The sequence below is a fragment of the Nuphar pumila genome, chromosome 13 (genome assembly GCF_984573655.1).
Source record: "Nuphar pumila chromosome 13, dmNupPumi1.hap1.1, whole genome shotgun sequence".
Taxonomy (NCBI): Eukaryota; Viridiplantae; Streptophyta; class Magnoliopsida; order Nymphaeales; family Nymphaeaceae; genus Nuphar; species Nuphar pumila.
The window spans coordinates 93,731,502-93,751,810 of record NC_143261.1 but is presented as its reverse complement, the minus strand read 5'-3'; the positions used below and the strand labels follow the sequence as shown (position 1 = coordinate 93,751,810).

General features: G+C 35.2%; 1 long non-coding RNA gene and 1 other non-coding gene across 2 annotated transcripts; one reads left to right on the top strand and one right to left on the bottom strand.

Moving 5' to 3' along the window:
• Positions 1-299: 299 nt before the first annotated feature.
• On the bottom strand, positions 300-371 carry TRNAQ-UUG (transfer RNA glutamine (anticodon UUG)). Its single transcript has one exon. It is a non-coding gene; the product is annotated as a tRNA-Gln (tRNA).
• Positions 372-10,919: 10,548 nt separating this feature from the next.
• Positions 10,920-20,248, top strand: LOC149819243 (uncharacterized). Its single transcript, XR_016427161.1, has 5 exons — positions 10,920-11,103; positions 12,302-12,446; positions 19,520-19,592; positions 20,033-20,080; positions 20,214-20,248. It is a non-coding gene; the product is annotated as an uncharacterized LOC149819243 (long non-coding RNA).
• Positions 20,249-20,309: the final 61 nt, after the last annotated feature.

Below are 20,309 nucleotides of genomic sequence, written 5' to 3'. Positions count from 1 at the left end.
AGAAATGATTGGAGGAGAAGGATTCATGTGGAAGACCCAGAATGATTTTTTTTTTTGTTCATATATATCATCGACCCCAATTGTTTTTGGATGAAGGCGTAGTTGTAGTTGTTGTTGTTTGAAATAATTATTTTTATGACTTCTAAACTGGTAATTGCCATTGTTGATTTTTAGGAATTTCTGGGCTTTTGTGTTGGACTTTGAAAACAATGATGTAGGCGTGAAAAAAAAAAGCCATGAAGAAACTTTGGAGGGAAAAAGAACAAATAGAAATACCAACATAAACTATAATATGACAAAGGTCCCACCGAGAGTCGAACTCGGGCTATTGGATTCAAAGTCCAATGTCCTGACCACTAGACCATGGAACCATTTACATTAATTGGTATCACTTTTAATTATTGAAAGGTAGATAAAATAAGATCCTATAAACGCTACTGTTCCAAAGTGTCGTCTTTTCCAATTTCGTTCTTTTTTGTCAATCTCATGTGGTAACCCTCACAGCTCTTGTTAGGAAATAACATTCATCAGGAGTTCAACTTTTAAATGGTGACCAGTTTTCCAACTTGTGAAATTTAACCAAAAGCGTACATTTATTTGGCTTCCCAGTGTGTTGTCATGTTTATAACCAAGTTTGTCAGATTAGGAAGCTAGAAATAAGGCATTTTAAAATTTATAGGAAGCAAGAAGCCAAATATCAATTTGAAAGGGACATAAATAAAAAAAGTAATATAAGAGCTGAATAGGAATCAAACAAAATAAAATCATTTATTCTTATTTTTCATTATTTTTAATAAAAATTTAGTATTTTGTTAAAATCTAACAATAATGGTTATTAATTTAAAGAAAGCACATGGGAAGTGCGGAAGCACATAAAAAACATGAAAATAAATTTGAGAAAAGAATAAAGAAAACATGTAGAAAAGCATGAACAATGCATGCAGGAAACACAGAAGAAGGGCCAAGGAATCAAGATTCTCATGAAGTTTAGAAAGTGAGAAGTATTGTGCTTCTCAAGCGAGTTTCTGAAAAGTGTGCTTCTCAAGCTTTTGATAACTCTGTGTATAACACATACATATGATGAAAATTTAATTCCTTGGTTTTTTTTTCTTGCACATGGTGGAATCCAATGCATGCCACATTTCAGAACTTTCACAATAAAACGAAAAAAAAGGATAGTTTTTCTTATCATGCTTAGTCCATAGGATTTGCTTGTTCTTCCACAATACCATTCATCTCTTTAGGGAGTGCTAGGACGAAAATGTGACATTTTTTCATGAAACAAATGGTCCTTAGGGGGTGTTTGTGACACTTCCAATCAAGAGAAGCCCCCTTTGTTTGGAAGGAGGGCCACTTTGGAGGAAAAGTGATACATCATGAGGAGAGAGGTATGAGCCCATTTTGACAGAAAAACTAGTTGTTTATTTTATTATATGTCCCACCACTTTTTTATTATGAACACTTTTGTTTCACCCCTTTAGTAAAGAGACTCTATTCCCTATATACCAAAGAGAGTCTTTCATAAGAAAAGGACATGAAAGAGCACATTTGTTGAACGACAAAGGTTGACTGTTGTTTCACACAAGTTTCCCCGACATGGAAGAAAGTTTCCCTAGAGTGGATGTGTCACATGTGACAACTTTCATGGGAAACAAGATGTTTTGTATGGAAGCTAATGGGCGCCATCACTTGTTTCCAACAAGGCCATTGTCTCATTACTCATGGGAAATGGATGTTTCTTACGGGTGTGTGTTACACACTCACCAACCGGAAGTTGTTTTCCTGTGAAAGGATGGTCATGTAGGAAGGAAAGTGTTTTCTCATGGTGAGAGGTGTGATCATGTTTTCATAAAAAAAAGGCAGGTGTTTGCATTTACTTTGCAGGATCCAATACATCTTTCTAATGGGTTGCTCATTTCATCCCTCGTACCTGGAAAATACACTCTTTTCTAATGAAGGGTCTTATGTAGGACTGTCAATCGGTGTCCTTTGACCCCAATTCGACTTGTACAAAGCCACATGGGTCAGAGATTTTTATTTTTAAGGCAAGCTGGGGTTAGGCAGACCCCTACCAGATATCTCTTAAGCCCTATGGGTCAGAGATTGGTGATAAGGAAGGAGGTCCAATCAGAATTCCATTAGGACTAGGGATGTCAACGAGCCTGATTTACCCGGACCTGACCCGAACCAAATCCTACAGGGTCTGGGTACAACAACAACAACAACAACAACAACTACGCCTTCATCCCAAAACAATTGGGGTCAGCGATATGAACCAAAAAAGAAATTCATTTTGGGTCTTCCACATGAATCCTTTTCCTCCAATCATTTCTATCCAACGCCATGTCCTCGGTGAGGTTCAAAGCATTCATATCCTTTCCTATCATCTCCATCCAAGTCTTTCTAGGCCTACCCCGACCTCTTTTAACTAATATATTTTCCCATTTCTCCAACCTTCTAACTGGAGCATCATTAGACCTTCGCCGAATATGTCTAAACCACCGTAAACGATTCTCTCGCATCTTATTTTCAATGGGTGCAACACCTACCTTCTTACGTATCTCTTCGTTCCGAATCTTATCTTTTATTGTATTTCCACACATCCATCTAAGCATCCGCATCTCAGCTACACTCATTTTTTGAATATGATGTCTCTTGGCAGCCCAACATTCCGTACCATATAGTAAAGCGGGTCTAATAGTCGTCCTATAAAACTTTCCCTTCAACCGCAATGGCATTCTACGATCGCACAGCACTCCAGTAGCACTTTTCCATTTCATCCACCCAACCTTTATCCTATGATTTACATCTCCATCAATTTCTCCATACTTTTGAATGATGGATCCCAAATATTTGAAATAATCATTCACCGGTATATCTTGCTCACCAAGCTTCACTACACTCCCATCCCTACTTCGTTGCTTACTAAACCGACATTCCTACAGGGTCTGGTTATGGTGATAAATAAGAAGACCTGATTAAGACCCCGGTTCAGACTCAAAGGTCTGATTAATACATGGACCAGGGTATAGTTTATGAAATTTTATACTAGAACCGGACCTGACCCGAGTTCCGAAATTTTTCAATATGAAAATGATTAAAAGATATGGTTTTACCGGGTATGGACTGTGTTTGGTTCATGTCATTCTTATTGTGTCCGGCTACGTCCTTGCTTACGCGTAGCTGATTTTTTTGGATCTTTGTCATCATATCGATCATCCGCATCATGGGGTCTTCGTTGATGGAACCCGATCCCTCACACTTCTTCCCGCTCGGAGGATTGTCCCTCGCCTCTTGCACCATACTGTCGACTAAGGAGGAAGGGGTTGTGCTCTGATACCACTTTGATGCAGCGTGGGAAAGGGGTTTAACCATGTGTGGGTGCCATCGCGAAAGAGCCTCTCGCAACACACGAACAGTCGTGCAGGAAATCAATGTTGCATAGAAGGAACATGTTGTTCACTGGGGATCTGAACCTTCAATCCACCTTAATGATTTATTGAAAGAAATAACTACACTTGAATGATAATTGAATACTGAGAACAAATTCTAGGAAACTGAAAAGTAACAATTGGAAACAAAATAAAATAAATGTAGATATCCAAAAGGTTGTTGTAGGCTGAACGTGGCAGGAAGAAAACACAGAGAAAATATTCCAGAACCCCCTTCATAACCCTAAGGCTCGGCCTATATAGGTTGCGCACCGGGTTTGGGTCTCGGGTCCAGAACCCGGGATCGAGACCCGATGCTCTCAACTTCTACTGAGGTTGTTGATGTGTGTTGCACTGCTTCCATTCTTCGCTTGTCGAGAGTATGTACGCAAGGGTGTATCACTGCATTGTGGCACCATGTTCGATGCCAGATCCAGTACCTTGGTTTGATCATCGATCCCATCGTGTGGGTCTAGTCCCATGCCTGGGTCATGTTGTATGGATCTAGGTCGGTTCTGCTCTGCATCAAAATCTCAGAAAATTCTTTAATCTGAGAAAATTTTTGCACTTTACAAAATCTAGTTTATAATTATGTCAAAACAGGGTTCAGTAGAAGAAAGGAATTTTTATTATTTTTATGCTTATGATTTTAAAGATCGATTTGTTGAGTTATGTTCCTCACAGGTAAAGGCAACCTCAGTAAAAATATGATGGTTACATATGCAATCAACATTTTTTTGTGGATTTTGTAAACACGGATAATTAGGGATTCGAATTTCCCTAATGACTTGTACATGTGATTAGGCAGTAATGTATATGGATTTTGTTGTTTTATTAATTTTCTTTCATATCCTGCATATTATCACTATTAAGAGATCTTACTGAATCATGAACATAGACTCAGGCACCGGAGAAGATCCAAATCTGAATTTGTGTAGGTTGTGTTTGGAAAGTACAAGAAAAGTTTGGTTGTTATGCAACTTAACTATTTTAGTTAATTCCAAAGAATTGTATTTCCACACATATGATTGTGCTCATCATGTGTGGCTTGTTAAATAACTAAAATCATGCTTGATTGAATGAGAATCAAATGGTTTGTATTTAGATAATCAAAACTCTGATTTCTCATAATTCAGTTTAGGGTTTTGGGTTCTTTCTTGGAATTCGATTCCTATAAACTCAGATGTTGTTGGGGATTGATCTTTTTTAGTTATTTACAACATGAACTGAATTAAATTATGTGAATTTACCTTGTGTAAGCTTAACTACAACTGAACATAATTAAAAACATATGAGTCTTCCGACTTGGGCTTATAAGAGCCTTGACCACAAAACCGACTTATGTATTTTTGGTAATGAGTTAGTTGTAATAAACTCATTGATTCAATCTGGTATCATTAATGTTTTAATTAGGTCTGATATAATTTAATGTACTAAAAATCAATACAGTGATTTGAGTCATGTAGATTTGTTCGATAAGGGTTTGTGGGAGTTTTTATCGGGAAAGTTGGGTTTCATAACTCTAATTATGTCTTGATATTTTCTTCAAAGTTTTCATAAATTCAGTCTTGAATTATATAAGATCTAATGTAAATATTTATGATTGAGATGAAGATGAGTTAAATTATGATTGGTAAGTTATGGTTTTGGTGTAAGGATGCCCTATTTCAGATAAATAAGCTCCTACACAAATTGTGATTGATAATGATTAAATCCACTTATGACAGTGTAAAACCCCCCTCTTACGAAATAGTCAGAGGGGATAGAGTTAAAAAAAAGGGGGAAACCGACTCTCCCGTAACGATTTAGGGGATGAGGATAAACCTCACCCCCCACGATTGATGGGGGGCAGAGTGAGGTTATCCTCACGCCACTGTAAGGGCTATAAATAGCCCTCACAATGCGTCTCCCCTCCAGGTATGTTATTCTTTTCCCTTGTTTTTTGGGGTCAAGCAAAGGGTCGGCAGTCATGGCTGCTGATGAGTTACAAAGAAGAAAAAAAAAGATTGAGATTGAGAGAGAGAAAGGGAGGGGGGGTGCGGTCGATCGACGCCGACGATCAACCCTGCTGTCACAAGGAGAAAGGAGGGAGAGGGCCGACTCCTCTGTGTCTAATACGACAGAAGGGTAGAGCCCCCTTTCGCGTGTCTTCTTTATATAAAAAAAAAACAGACAGGATCATCCCGGGTGCGACCTAGAGCAAACCATGTGAGATATATAAAAAAAAAAAACTGAATTGAACTGGTTCAAACCCAAATTTGTTCAGACTGAACTGGTTCAACTCAAATCGGTTCAGAAATGAATCGGTCTGGACCAAGCCAGTCCAGATCGAACCGGTTTGAACTGATTCAGATATATCGAACCGGTCTAGGTGTGAACCAGACTAAGTCTGGTCTTACTGGATCTTGGTTTTTAACTCAGATCCGGTTTGATCTGGATCAGACTGATTCTGGATCTAGTAAGCCTGGATCGATCCAAATAGAACTAGATCCAGAGAGATCTGGGTCTGAATCTTTTCTAACTATTCTGGATCCAGAACAGAACTGGATCTGGTTCAGATCAGTATTGGATCCAGAACAGAATTGGATTTGGTTCATATCAATACTGGATCAGTTTTGAATCTGGATTCAAAATTGGGTTTGGATCCAATTTGACAATTCTGGATCCAGATCAGTAACAGGTCTAGATCTAGTCACACAATTTAGGATCCAGATCAGAAATGGATCTAGATTCAGTTTGTGATATATTTTCAAAATTTGAAAATAATTGTCAAAATGACCAAAGTACCCTTGTGTGTACCCAAGATCTTTTTTGGTAAAATGGGCATAACTTTGCACACCGAACTCAAAATTGAATGAAGTTTGGTGCGTTAGACTTGTATTGTAGTGAAAAATCTACTTGTTTTTTGGTTTTGGTCAAATCAAGGGTATAAAAATTGAGGTTTGACAAGTCAAGTCAAGAGGGGTATTTTGGTATTTTTGTTAAAATATAAGAGATACATTGTATTAATACAAATATGCTTGTGCAATGATCAGATCCTACTGTTAGAGCATCTTGAGACTCGATTATGACTATAGCATAATATTTATATTCGAGGTAAAGGATATTATAAGTAATTTTAGATGTGAATAACCCTTTTTACGTTGCACGTTATTGTAATGTTGTGAATTAGCATGATTAACATGATAACTTTTGAGTGTGATCATGATGTGCATAAAATGACAATGCATGATATTATGAGATGATTGCGTACACATGTTAGTTGTGGTATGTCACGCATATTAGAAATATATTATTTTGTGATAGCATATCTGTGTGATACATTGATAATAACATGCATTATGATGAGATTGTGTTTAGACTTGAGTCTCCTTTATTCTATTCATGTTATGCGAATGAATATAATAAGATTAGCATGCATAACCCCTTAAATCTCGGAAGTGATGACCTGGTTCGCGGCTAGAGTGCAACTACCATGGAGAGTGGGCTGTCAGTGATTTAACAATGTGGAGACCATGCATCATTGAGTGCTTAGTATGAGATAAGTGTGAAACAGAATGTCATCCTAAAATTAAAAAGTGAGATTTATCGTGATCATTTCACGATATCACTCATGAGAGAATGAGTGAAATATGAGTTTAAGAATGTGGTTTAATGTCTTGAACTTAACTTATGACTTAGTGTTACACTTACACAGTGTTTGAGACTCTAGATGACCACAGATTGTTGATAACCATCATGGTTAGAATGTAGCATGAACCATATCGAGATTGAGAATGAGCTTGACCTTCCGGCTAACTACTAGTGGGGTCTCAATTTTGCTTCACTGCAGTGCCTAGTGGTCTGGAGATCATTGGGAGTGTGTGGTTCATTGTTTGACTAACATGTAGAATTGGAGTGTTCTATGCGGGTTGTTATATCCTATAGACGACTATAACTGGTATAGCTGACTTAGGATTAGTTTGGTATAATCGAGTGTTTAAGAGAGTAATGGGGGGATAATTGAAACATACAAACTTTAGTGGTATGTCAAAAACTAAACTCAGACTAGGGGCTTAGAGCCCACTACAGTTGTAAATTAAATTGTTTATTTGCTTATAATTATTTCTTACTTAGTTAGACTCACCCTCTTCTTTAATTACAACTGTAAGTTTCAAACACACTAGTACAGGCATGACGCGATCAATTATTTTTTCGGCAGATCACTTGGTAGTTTTTATTTTTATTGTCATTGAACATTTATGTATTTGTTATTTCTTATGTTATGAATGGTGAATATTGTGAAAGAAAGTAAATTATTGGAAAAAAAATAAAAAAAAAATTAGCCATGTTTTCTCTGTGTGAACTCTGTATACTTTCCCTCTGGATAGTAATACCAACCGAACTCGAACTCGAATTCTCGAGGTCTCATATTGGGGTGTTATAGACAGCTTGATTGAATTCATTTTCACGATAAATTGAGCATAATTATATTCTTAATTGCAATGAATGTAAATATGAATTTGGGCATGTTTTAATGCAATGTGGTTGGCAAAACATGATTTGGTTGTTGCGGTTTCAGGCTACTAGCAATGATTTAAACTGTGATTTATAGAATGATATATATTTGTGATGATGCGTGCTAGTTTTTATTTATTGAAATTATGTGATACTGCATAAATAACTGTTAAATAACATGTTTACATGATTAATTTGTTATGGAAATGCATGTTGTGCTATGTGATGCAATATTTATGAAATGCATGCAGGGTGACAGAAACCCCACGGGTTGTATGGGCACATGGGTGTTCAATAAAATGCTGAATTAAGGTTTCAAAATAAGAACCATGTGATAACAATGCACTAACCTAAAATTAATAAGATAACCTCGAGCAGGATTCTGGGTATACCTTTACCGAGGTGTACTTAACCAGGATGGTCCTTAGTCTACCTTAGAGAGGGTAGGTGACCAAATTTTGTCTTAGGTCAGCATGTCCATGAGTTTTCTACAAAAGTAGTGATTGATCCGTTATGGCTGGAAGCCATGCCCAGACAGTGTTTCTCGGTGTAATGCTGCTTATGGAGAACAACTCAGTTAACTACTCAAAAAATAAAAATACATAGTATAATAAACACCCAAGAAGTCTAGTCTATTTCGTAGATGGCCTACGTATACCCGATAGGCTTTTTAGTAATCAAGTAAAAAATTAAAATAACAGCTCACTTTATATTTCTGCAATTTTATATTTGTTCTATGATTAAATGTCTTGAATTTGAAATATATTGTTGTTATGTATGTTTGAAATAAAATATTATGATTGTGCATATCTTGGAAATATGAATTCTTGAACTTTATTGTTTAGTAATTCAATTGCATATTTAATATTGAATTTTGTATAATGTAAATGACATATGTTTATGCAAGCTCACTGTATTGTATATTTGCATTATGTGTGTAATCTTATTGAGACTCTTTAAAGTCTCATGTTTTCAAAATAAAATAATTTTCAGATAACATATGATTTAATGCAGCAGATGCAGGTTGCTGCAGGGTGCTAAAATCTTGGGGGTTATCTATCAAATTTTAATTAAATATTATTTGATTATTTTAATTATCAACACTTGAACAGATGGAGGAATGGTTTGATAATTAGATAGACTATTCAATGTTTCAATTAATTTCTTTTATGAATGATTAAATGTGTGTGCTTCAGAATGTAATGCGTCCGAGAGGTTTAACTAAAAATCCTAAATGTTTAATTGATTTCAAATCAATATTTTTTGTGTATTTTTTGAACATAAAAAAAGAATTTTTAGCATTTGGATGTATTTTTCTTAAATTTTGTTCTATGGAACAAATTAAACGTCGGTGAATGCCCAGGTTGACTCTTTAGAACTTAATTCGGTTAAGGCAATGCCAATGATGAATAATTTAAATTAATGATTCTTTTATATAATGTGTTCAATCAGTTTGTTAATGGTAATTCCATACTGGATCTGGTACTAGGAGGCTAAAACACGCTCGCGCTTGAGCTCAGGCATGTCGTCTAGTGCTTGGTACGGTTGGAATGTGTTCGTTGGTGAAACCATTGCATTATTAAATATTTGAAAAAAAAAATACTTGTACTTTTGGGTTAAAATCTGTTGGACATTTACAATAAATACCTGTATTAGTCTTGTTCTTCTGTCTAACATTGATGTACTTACCAGACTTTCATGAGTTTGACCCATTTTATGGGATCTAGGTGATGAGTAGACTGATGTTGCAGGCGATGACATGCCATTATCAAGGATCCTTTCTCTTTGTTGTTCGCTCCTGAGTACATTTTGACATTTATTGTATAAGGACTTTTCGTATAACTCTGTTTCTGTATAAAACTTTGTTTTGAATCTTCATTACTTTAATGGATGTGTAGAAATGTGAGCCTAAACCCAAGACATTTGAGGACTCAATTAATTTTTAGATTTGTTTCCCATAATCCGCTCAAGGTTTGTTGATTTGGTCTTTCAAACTAGGGTTACCGGAAGCTCCATAGTGCATGGAGAAGCGCGCTTCCCTGGAGCACATTTCGAAAGTGCGAAATGTGGCACTTTCAAAATGTGGTAGGAGGTGCCAAAAAATTTTGAGAAACACGCTTTCCATTTAAGGGAAGCACACTTTCCTCTGGCTTCCTTTTTTTTATTATTTTTTTTTGTGTTTTCATTTTTATTTTTCATTTTTCGTTCTCTTTTTTCGTTTCCTAGGTCATTTTCGGTTCACTTCTTAGGTCGCTTCCAATTTTCTTTATAGGTCGCTTTCGAGACGATTTTGTATTCAATTGTAAGTCGTCTTGTGCTTCTCGCTTTTTAAAATTTTGGAAGTGCTTCGTTTCTTGCTTTCGCTTTTTGAGTCGCTTTTCGTTCTCGCTTTTTCAACTGACAACTTTGTTTCAAACTACTATTTTTGTTGAACTATTGTTTTAACTTTGAAAAAAGATTGACTACCAAATTTTTTAATTTTTCTTAATTTTTACAAGTTAGAAATTCTAGGGCATTATAATTTGCATAATTTGAGACACTAAATATGACACTTCTTTTTGGCCATTTACATAGGTTATGTATTATTATTGATAGTCCACTGCAAGGATGAGGGTCAATAGCAACTATTCTTTTTGAATGATTTTTTTTTGTCGTTATTAATAAAGCAATAACAGTGAGATTTTTGTGCCTACTAATTGATAGGTAATAGTGGAGGTATAAATATCTCGCCATTAGTATTTTATTATGTCACTGTTAGCCCCTATGCACAATTATCTGTTAGATCAATAACGGTGAGAACTGAGTCTTGCATTTATAGGCATTATAACAATAACAGTTATGTCTGACGTATATAAAAAGGGCTCAAATGGGTTTGGGGTAACCCTAACCCTTACAAAGAAAAAGGAAAGGGTGATCGACACCCCCCTCTCTTTCGTGCATTTTACACACACACACACACACAGAGAGAGAGAGAGAGAGGTTTATCCTCTCTTCCCTCTTCTCCTTCACTGCCGCACGATATCTCCCCCCTTTCTTCCCTGTGTTCGAGACCCACCGTCGATGACAGCACCAGCCGACGCCACCTCCCTATCTCCTTCTTCCTCATTGCAGTCGTTTGCAGCACCCGCCGGTGCCTCACAGCCAACGACCACCCACCTCCCCTTGCGCAGTTCAGGTGAGGCCACCCTGCACCCACCTCTCTTCTTCCTTCCTCTTGTTTCTCTGCTGCACAACACCACCCGATGCCCTCTTCGATTGTGTTTATCTGGTGAGAACCAAAAAAATCTTGTTGAAACGCTGAAACTATAGAGTGTTTTGATCTTTTGTTTTTTGACTTTGTTTTCTTTGTGTTTGTTTTGTAGAATACGAAGAAAAGAGGCTCAAACAATCAATCTCTCATTAGATATCTAAGTTTTTGGTTGATTTTTAGGACCTAAGTTCATCAGAAATATCTCCTTTAGTTTTAAGTATTTTTCTCCAATTTTATTTTATTTTTCCTTTTTTTCTCAATAAGTTGGTAATTTCAAGGGCAGATCACTCTCTGGATACCTATTCTACATGCATCCTTATGAGATCCTCTTCTCTTCTTCTGGTTCAGAAATTAGGGTTTCTTCTTCTCTTTTATGAAGCTTTGGGCTTGATGGTGGTGACCTTTTGAAGAGGAGGGAACGATCCTCTTGTCCATTGAGAGAGCACTATGGCATTGAAAAGTTATAGGACATCGTTCTTCCCATTTTAGTAAATTGATTGCAACGAAGGAATAGCATCATTCATGAATGAGTATTAAATGGTTAACCTTGAAACTCTTAACTTTTTACTAAAAAAACATAGGAAGTTTTCCAAAGAATAACTTCCTGTTCCAATGTTTGGAGGAATTTCATGGCTATAATTCATTAAGGAATATCTCGTCAGATAGCTTGAATCATATCTCTATGTGTTTGATTAGCAGTTAAACATTGGTGTTCCTGTTCATAATCGTATTATTCACAACAAAAACTATGTGATTTTGCTAGATAATATCTATAGGTTAATCTATATAGTTGAGTGTTGGAATGGTGAATGTTGGTTGTTCCTCTTAACATTGTTACTGAAGTCTTTTTACTATCATCATTTCAAAGCTTGTGTATATTTCATTGATGCTCTTTTGTGCAAAAGCTTTACACCTTGGCTATGTGTTTGGGTACTGAATTGTGGTTTCTATAAGCACATGTTTTCAGTGAAGAGAATAAAGAAAAAAAATTGAACACTGAAACCTATGGTTCTGATGTCTTTCAGTAAACAAAGTTTAAATGCTAATTGGTGTGCTCGTGTTTTTTCTGCTATAAGAGGGATTCCGATCAGAGTTCATGTACTAATCTACATGCTCTTTATAGGAGGCTCTAAAAAGACACTTAAATGCGAGGATCGAGTATGCGAAGTTCTTGCAGGACACAATTAAAGAGATGACAAAGGAAGTTCAAATATCCCATAGTGGAGAAAATAAAGACTGCAAAAGATCTTGATGAATTTTTAAACAAGGTGAATGCTGGAGCTGTATGGTATAGTACCAATTTTATGTTACCTTGTTTTCCCATTGCAATGTTGTACATATGTTTAATAGTCCTACTTCTCAACTAGTGACAGGTTTTCCTGTATTTGGTGTTACTCCCATTCTTATCTTCTACTTGAGTAAGTCTCTGGGATTCAGTGATTTAATTACATAGAGCCTGAAAACTTTGCATGCTTGAATAGGTTAGGACTGGTGGCCGTGTTTCAAATGAGGAAATCTTGGGATTTGCAGACATATTCAATATTCATATTATAGCAATGTCATCTTGCACAAATTTTTAGTTATATATATATATATATATATATATATATATAATTTCTCCTGATTGGGTCTCCAATTTGTGGCTTTTCTTTGCTAGTGATATTTTTAGTTTCAAAGCTCTATGTGATTTCGTTATCATCATTTGGTGTTTGTTGTTTATGCTGATGAGGTGAAATCTGTATATGTTCCAACTCAGCAGTCACTAACATCTGAGTTTTGTGCCCCATTGATTGTAACCCTTCCTTGTTAGTTAATTTTTATTGATTGATGGTTTAGGCTCACATTATATAGGAACACCATGCTTAAGAAAATTGTTCGTTGACAGGATGCAAGATATATTTGTGTATAACCTTTAACGAGCTTAGCCTTACACTGATGTTTACCTATTTTCTGCATTGCATTGACATTGTTGAGAGTGTTCTAGTTTCTTTTTATAACTTAGTAGTTGACAGCCAGAATGTAAATTGTGACAGTTCCTCAAAATTGTGTTAAGTGTTAGAATTTGAACATATAGTTATGAGAATCAAGATTCTGTCACAATTCTATTTCTAAAGATTATGAGAATCAAGATTCATCAGAACATATATTTCCCTGCATTATGGCATAGGGAAATATATTTCTTTTCCACTTTTCTGTACGTGCAGTTGTAGCCGAGTGGTATTTTTATTGCCCTCGATTAGGAAATACTCAAATGGGCCTAGAACAAGGTGACATCCGTTAATTTTTTGCTTTTTTTGCAGCTTTATGGCCTATAACGGTAAGATAGGGATCTCGTCGCTATATCGGCGAGCCTGGGATCTCACCGTTATGTCCTATCTCGCCGATAAAACAACCTCGCTGTTAAAGATTGCCACGCCGCTATTGGTGTTCCCAGTTTCGGTGAGATTCGTCATTGGTTTTGGTTCACCCTTTAACGACGAGCTATAAATGTTGCTGTTATTACTCAACAAAGACCATTTTTTTTTCGGCAACTTGTTGGCGAGAAGTTTCGCCGTTATAGGCCTATAGCGGCGAGATATCTCGCTGCTATTGACCTGCATCCTTGTAGTTGTTAAAATGTATCATTCAACCTTTGTAATATTATATATATTTTATATATATGTATTATCCTAATTATATATATAAAATATATATTTCTCTATTTATAGGCATAGGGGTAGTTTAGACATTTCACAATTTTACGCATATTCCATTTGGAATATGTTTTGTAATTTTACCTTTTATTTTTCTTTTTATTTTTCTCTTTTTGTGGTTTGCGCCACCTAGGGAGGCTCCCTAAAGAGTCGTTGGGGAGCCCCCAACGGTCACAAATGTGACCGTTGGGGAGCCCCCAACGGTCACAAATGTGACCATTGGGGGCTCTCAACGACTCCTTTGGGAGCCCCCTATGTGGCTCCTCTCTTGTGTTATAAATAGGGGTCTCCCCCTTGTAATTCCTTTACTCCTTGGAGGAGCTTATGCTCCATTGTATAGGGTTTTTATCCTCTTCTTCCTATTTCTTCAATAATATTCAACTTATGACTTTAAGTCATATTTATCCCTTTTATGGGTTTATGTATTAGCACTTGATGTGCTTGTGTTGTTCCCTTAAGTGGGTATATTCGCAGTGCATGTGTATGGGTTCATTATCGAACCTAAAATATTCAAAGTCACTTTCTAACATGGTATCAGAGCCCGGTTACGATGGGGTTGTCTCTTGGTGCAACAAAAAGCGTGGTGCTCAAGAAATGGTGAAGTATTCATTGTTCCTTCTTTTTTTTAGAAGTTTTCGGTATGTATCTCTTTTCTTAACATATTATGCATTATGAAACTATTTTTCTTGCACATTTAATGTTTTTTGATAGTTGAATCATTTCCTTTCACATTTCGTGTGTTCGTATATTTTAAAATATCTATTTTTAAATTTGGTGAACCTGTTTATTGTTCAAATATATAATTCTTGGCTATCGATTCCTCATCACATATAATAGTAATTTATGTTAAAATTGTCTTCAATTATGTGGGATTTATGATGTTTACATAAGTATTTCATGATTGACCTATAAATTATCTTTAAAAAAAATTATTTATGATGTCTTGATTAATGATCGTTGTTTAAAACTCTTTTCTCTCATATAAAGTCTAATTTGTTTTGAGTTCCTCTCTTGTTTATGGATTTTAGTGCATATTTTTTTTGAAAAATCTTGATATAATTCTTATATAAGAATCTCTCACATCTTTATCTTTGTTATGAACTATGTCACACGGACTCGGCTAAGGAGGTGCCGCACTCGAGTCGACACGCCCTGACACGGGTGCGGACTCGGGTGCGGCTTCAGACTCGGCCCGGACTCGGTCAACGCCGAGTCGGACTCGGTCAACGAGTCCAGGCCGAGTCCATCCACATTTTGGACTCGGTCAACTTTGACCGAGTCCAAAAATGTCCCTAAAAACAAATTTTTTATATTTTTTATTTAAAAATATATATATATATATATATATATATATATATATATATATATATATATATATATATATATATATATATATATATATATTGCCGAGTCCCCGTGTCCAAAAAATTTAAAATTGTGCCGCACCCGTGTCGCACCTGCACCCGCACCCATGTGACATAGGTTATCATAAGTAGTTCTTGTTAATGATAACTATTTATGAGAACTAAAGATGTTTCAATGTTTTTGGTTTATTTAAAGGATTTTTGAAAAATTGTTTGTGATAAATAGGTTGTTCGAACCATTGTAAAAGATCTTTTAAAAGAATTTCCCACACTATATAGAATGCATAGTGTATCTATTGCATCCTTTGGTATAAAAGATTTCATTTATTTTTTTGATTTTCTTCTAATAATGCAAACGTATTTGTTTGTATTTTTCACATAAGGTTTCAAAAACCTCTTGATTGTATCTCTAAGGATGCCTACATTGGCCATAATATGGTCTTCTTTGTCTTAAATTGCATTAAAGCTTGAGAGTCTCAAGCATTTGCATCTTTTATGAAATACATGCATTATTGTATGTTTGATATTATTACGTTTTTTTCGTATTTTGTTCAAGTATTGTGAGAGTGTCTTCGTACACTTTTTTTATAAAATATTTATGCTTGTATGTGTATTGTCTATTCATAGACATTTTCACATAGTACTCTCCTTTTAATAAAGAGATGTTCTTATTGCCTTCTTTAGGGCTTGTGTTTCTTTTTATCCCTTAATGGACTTGTAAGATTGTTTCTTTTAAAATGCTTCCGTAATATCTTAGTACATGTTGTCCTAAATTTGCACGTTTAAGATTATTGCTATTTTGCATCTTGGTATACATATAATTGCAAATTATAAAGGCTTGATTTGTTTCTTGGATTATTCCAAATCCTTTCTCACACATGACATAACTTAAATATTTCATGTTGTATTTATTAAAGTTTTTTTGTATAATGATCACGATTGAACATAATTTCGTATATATGCATCATTATTGTTATATGACATATTGTTGTGATTAATTATGTTGGACCTTTGAATCAACCCTCTTTGTAAAAATCACATATTTGGAAAATGTTTTCCCTAAGAATTCATTGCCTTTTTATGACATTTTATCTTCTATCCATCACATGTTATATGATGCATCAAATTCTTTTTTTATCGCCTTATTGTTATATTAGAGGTGGTTGAGGTGAGTTATGGGCACCTTGGGACTCTAGAATGATTTGGTATATGATCTCTAATTATGAATGTGTCACTCTTTGTTATGTCATTTTAGATTGTTCACTTGCCATATTATAGATGGTGGTTGAGGTGAGTTATGGGCACCTTGGGACTCTGGAATGATTTGGTATATGAGTTTGTCATTAGTTTAATGTTGGCCATTGATCTTATGGATGCTCTTATTTATATATAAATGTGATGGATATATGATGTTTGAAACCTTAAAATGTCTTAAGGTATATTAAAATCAAGGTTTTTGAGATTATTGCCCAACCTTTTATTGTTTATGGATCTTATGAGTGCATTTGCACATGTGTGTTTTGTGCACAAGTGTTCTTAGTGTGTGTATATTCACACATTTATTTCAAAATATTGTTGTTATGGGTATTCTTTTTGAAGGATATCGTTCTTTTGATTCAAGGCTTTATTTATATGTTTGTCATTACAAGTTTTATTGCCTCAATAGTTTTCTCCTTTTATAACCCTTATCTAAGTGTCATCATATGTAAACAACGATTTTATTACACCTTTGTGTGTTGGTAGCCCTTTGTTGGCTTTGTTTCTCTTGTTCTAGTAGCTAAACACACTTGTCTTGAGTGTTATCATATGTAGACAAGGCACATTGATTCACACCATGGTGTGTGATCTTTAGTCCATGTTGGCATTTGTGTCTTTGTTCTAGTCGCTGAGTTGTATGCCCATGGTTGACTTCTTTCACTCAATTCAAGTGCCATTTTATGTAGACAAGAGATTTATTGTATTTTTAGCCCATGGTTGGCTTAATACTCTTGTTCTAGTAGCTGAACATACTTGATCTTGAGTGTATTTTTACGTAGACAAGAGATGCTTTTTGTCCATGTTGGCGTGTATTCTCTTGTTCTTGTCGTTGATGCACTCATTTCAAGTATTATTATATGTAGACAAGAGATATTTTTACACACCTTAGTGTGTGTCATTTGGCCTTTTATGGCATTTTATTTATATTCTTGATCTAGTATCTTATACACTTGATTTATGGGTTTTGAAGGACTAATGAGGTAGTTGCTTGTAGTGGATGAACTACTATTGAAAATTGCAAAATTTCATTCATAACTTGTGTTTTTAGATACAAGTGAATCATATCCATGATATGTTTTTTATCAAATTGATATTTTAGCATTTAATCTATATATGAAGTGCTTACAGTTTTTCGGCATCTTTTGTATTTGATATGCAAAATGAGTCTTTTGTCTCAAATGATATTCATTTTTGAATCTTGGGTGGATGCTTTAATATATTTAGTCAAATCATGCTTCTTATATATGACATTTGTTTGACATAGATCTTTTCCCTAAAGATGTGAAAAACTCTATTGTTGATCTATGCGTGTTAAAATTATAAAGCCCCTTGAAGTTCATATTCATCATGCTTTTGAACATTTGCATCCGTGTTCATTTTGACTAAAGTATGTTTGGAGCATGTTCATTAATGATTTTATTTAAGTGTTAATTCATTTCATGATAGTATATGCATATATGCTCATTATGGCCTTTTAGACCCTCGTTCAATAAAGATATGTAGCTTATGCCTCTTCGTAGGCTTATTGTGGTGTCCCTTAGTGTACCATTTTGTTATTTCCCATTATGGGGTTGTGTTTGTCCAATATTGGACCTTATGAATGCATTATGCATTCTTGCAATTCGTTTTCGCTCACTCTTTAACATGATATTTGATTTTTGAAACTTTGGTTTTCTAAATTTTTCTTTTCATGCTAAAGTAATTATCCTATTATGCATAAATTTTTGCACCTTGTTAGGAATGTTCCATTTGAGTAAAGTGCAAAGATATTTTTTACTTGTTCTTTGTTGTTGTTCCTCAGGATCTTGAAGATAAGAGGAAAAGAAGTACCTTGGATAGATCATGGAATGTGCTCATCGTTAAAAACGTTGGAGGAAGACATTTGCAATGGCATTCGTACGGAAGGCTCTTGAAGCCTTGAGAGTCTTCCTCCTGCTTTCTTCAATCTTTTCGTTCCCCCACGCAAAGTTTAAGGGGGGGTGTTAAAATATATCATTCAACCTTTGTAATATTATATATATATAAAGGATAATACATATTCATATATGGTATATATGCATATGTATTATCCTAATTATATATATAAAATATATATTTCTCTATTTATAGGCATAGGGGTAGTTTAGACATTTCACAGTTTTACGCATATACCATTTGGAATATGTTTTGTATTTTTTTTTCTTTTTTGTGGTTTGCGCCACCTAGGGAGGCTCCCCAAAGAGTCGTTGGGGAGCCCCCAACGGTCACAAATGTGACCGTTGGGGGCTCTCAACGACTCCTTTGGGAGCCCCCTATGTGGCTCCTCTCTTGTGTTATAAATAGGGGTCTCCCCCTTGTAATTCCTTTACTCCTTGGAGGAGCTTATGCTCCATTGTATAGGGTTTTTACCCTCTTCTTCCTATTTCTTCAATAATATTCAACTTATGACTTTAAGTCATATTTATCCCTTTTATGGGTTTATGTCTTAGCACTTGATGTGCTTGTGTTGTTCCCTTAAGTGGGTATATTCGCACTTAATGTGCATGTGTATGGATTCATTATCGAACCTAAAATATTCAAAGTCACTTTCTAACAGTAGTGGTTAGTGTTTTCTTGGATTGTCTGACATCAAAATCTGCTATTTATCATTTGCACTAGTGAACTTTTGTCCAGTTATCCACTTGAAAAAGTAAGCCTGATTTAGATGATCAACAATTTTGTCATCATAAGATCCTTTCTTTCATGAAGTTGTCACCTTCATGCATGAAACCTGTGCTAAGCATTTTCCGTCATTTTTACCAATGTGTTTGTGCACAATTCCTTCTCTGAGAACAAGGCAACTGTCCCTCTGATAATAATGAGGTCCTATTCAATGTTGCATTTTGATTTTATCTGTTACATTTTATGGCTATCATACTTGAAGTTGGCAAGATTCAGACTGTATTCATTTCCATGTCTACATGATGTAGATTATTAATATTAGAAATTTTTTTGTAGCTAGGTTTATGATTTGTAACAACGAATTCCTAATTAGCTCCTCTTTTGTAGTGATTACTTGTTCAAGCTTTTGCTTATTGGAGACTCTGGTGTTGGAAAATCATGCCTTTTTTTTAGATTTGTGGTAAGGGTTCTATCTTTTTCTTCTAATTAAATTCAAATTATAGAACTGAGATATAAATCTCCAGGTCTCATTGTAGGTGTATAAAGATATAATAAGAAAAATAGGCTAAACCTATCAAATACCAAAATGTGCGTTCCTTTATATTTGTGCTGCTTTAAATAATTTTAATAAATTTTCAGAATAAACTTGTGACTGTGTGAGGCATGAAGGTTTCTTTCTTGGAGTGGAAATCTGAATATGCGTTGGTGCTTTATTTGTTTTACATGGGCTTTCTGTACTCATATCTAAGTGAATTTTGTGCTTGCATGCTCATGCATTTTCGTGTGGCTGTAACATATAGAAAATAATTTATTTGATATGTCAATTTTGGGACATGGCTGCTTTGAGTAGGCTTTGGTCCAATTCACACACTGAACTGGTTAATTTCTTATTTGATATAGGAAGACTCATATCTGGAGAGCTACATCAGCACCATCGGGGTTGATTTTGTATGTTTTTGTTTCCTTTCTGCCAAGTGTTAATTTGTTTAGCTCAGCTTCATATACTCTTCTGAGGCGCATTCTTTTTTAATCTTGTGGGGCCTGATCACGTGTAATGGCAATGGTGGTATTAACATTGCAGAAAATCCGCACAGTGGAGCAAGATGGGAAGACTATTAAACTTCAAATTGTAAGTTACTATCTATTTATTTTTATTCAAAAAAATATTAAAAAAAAG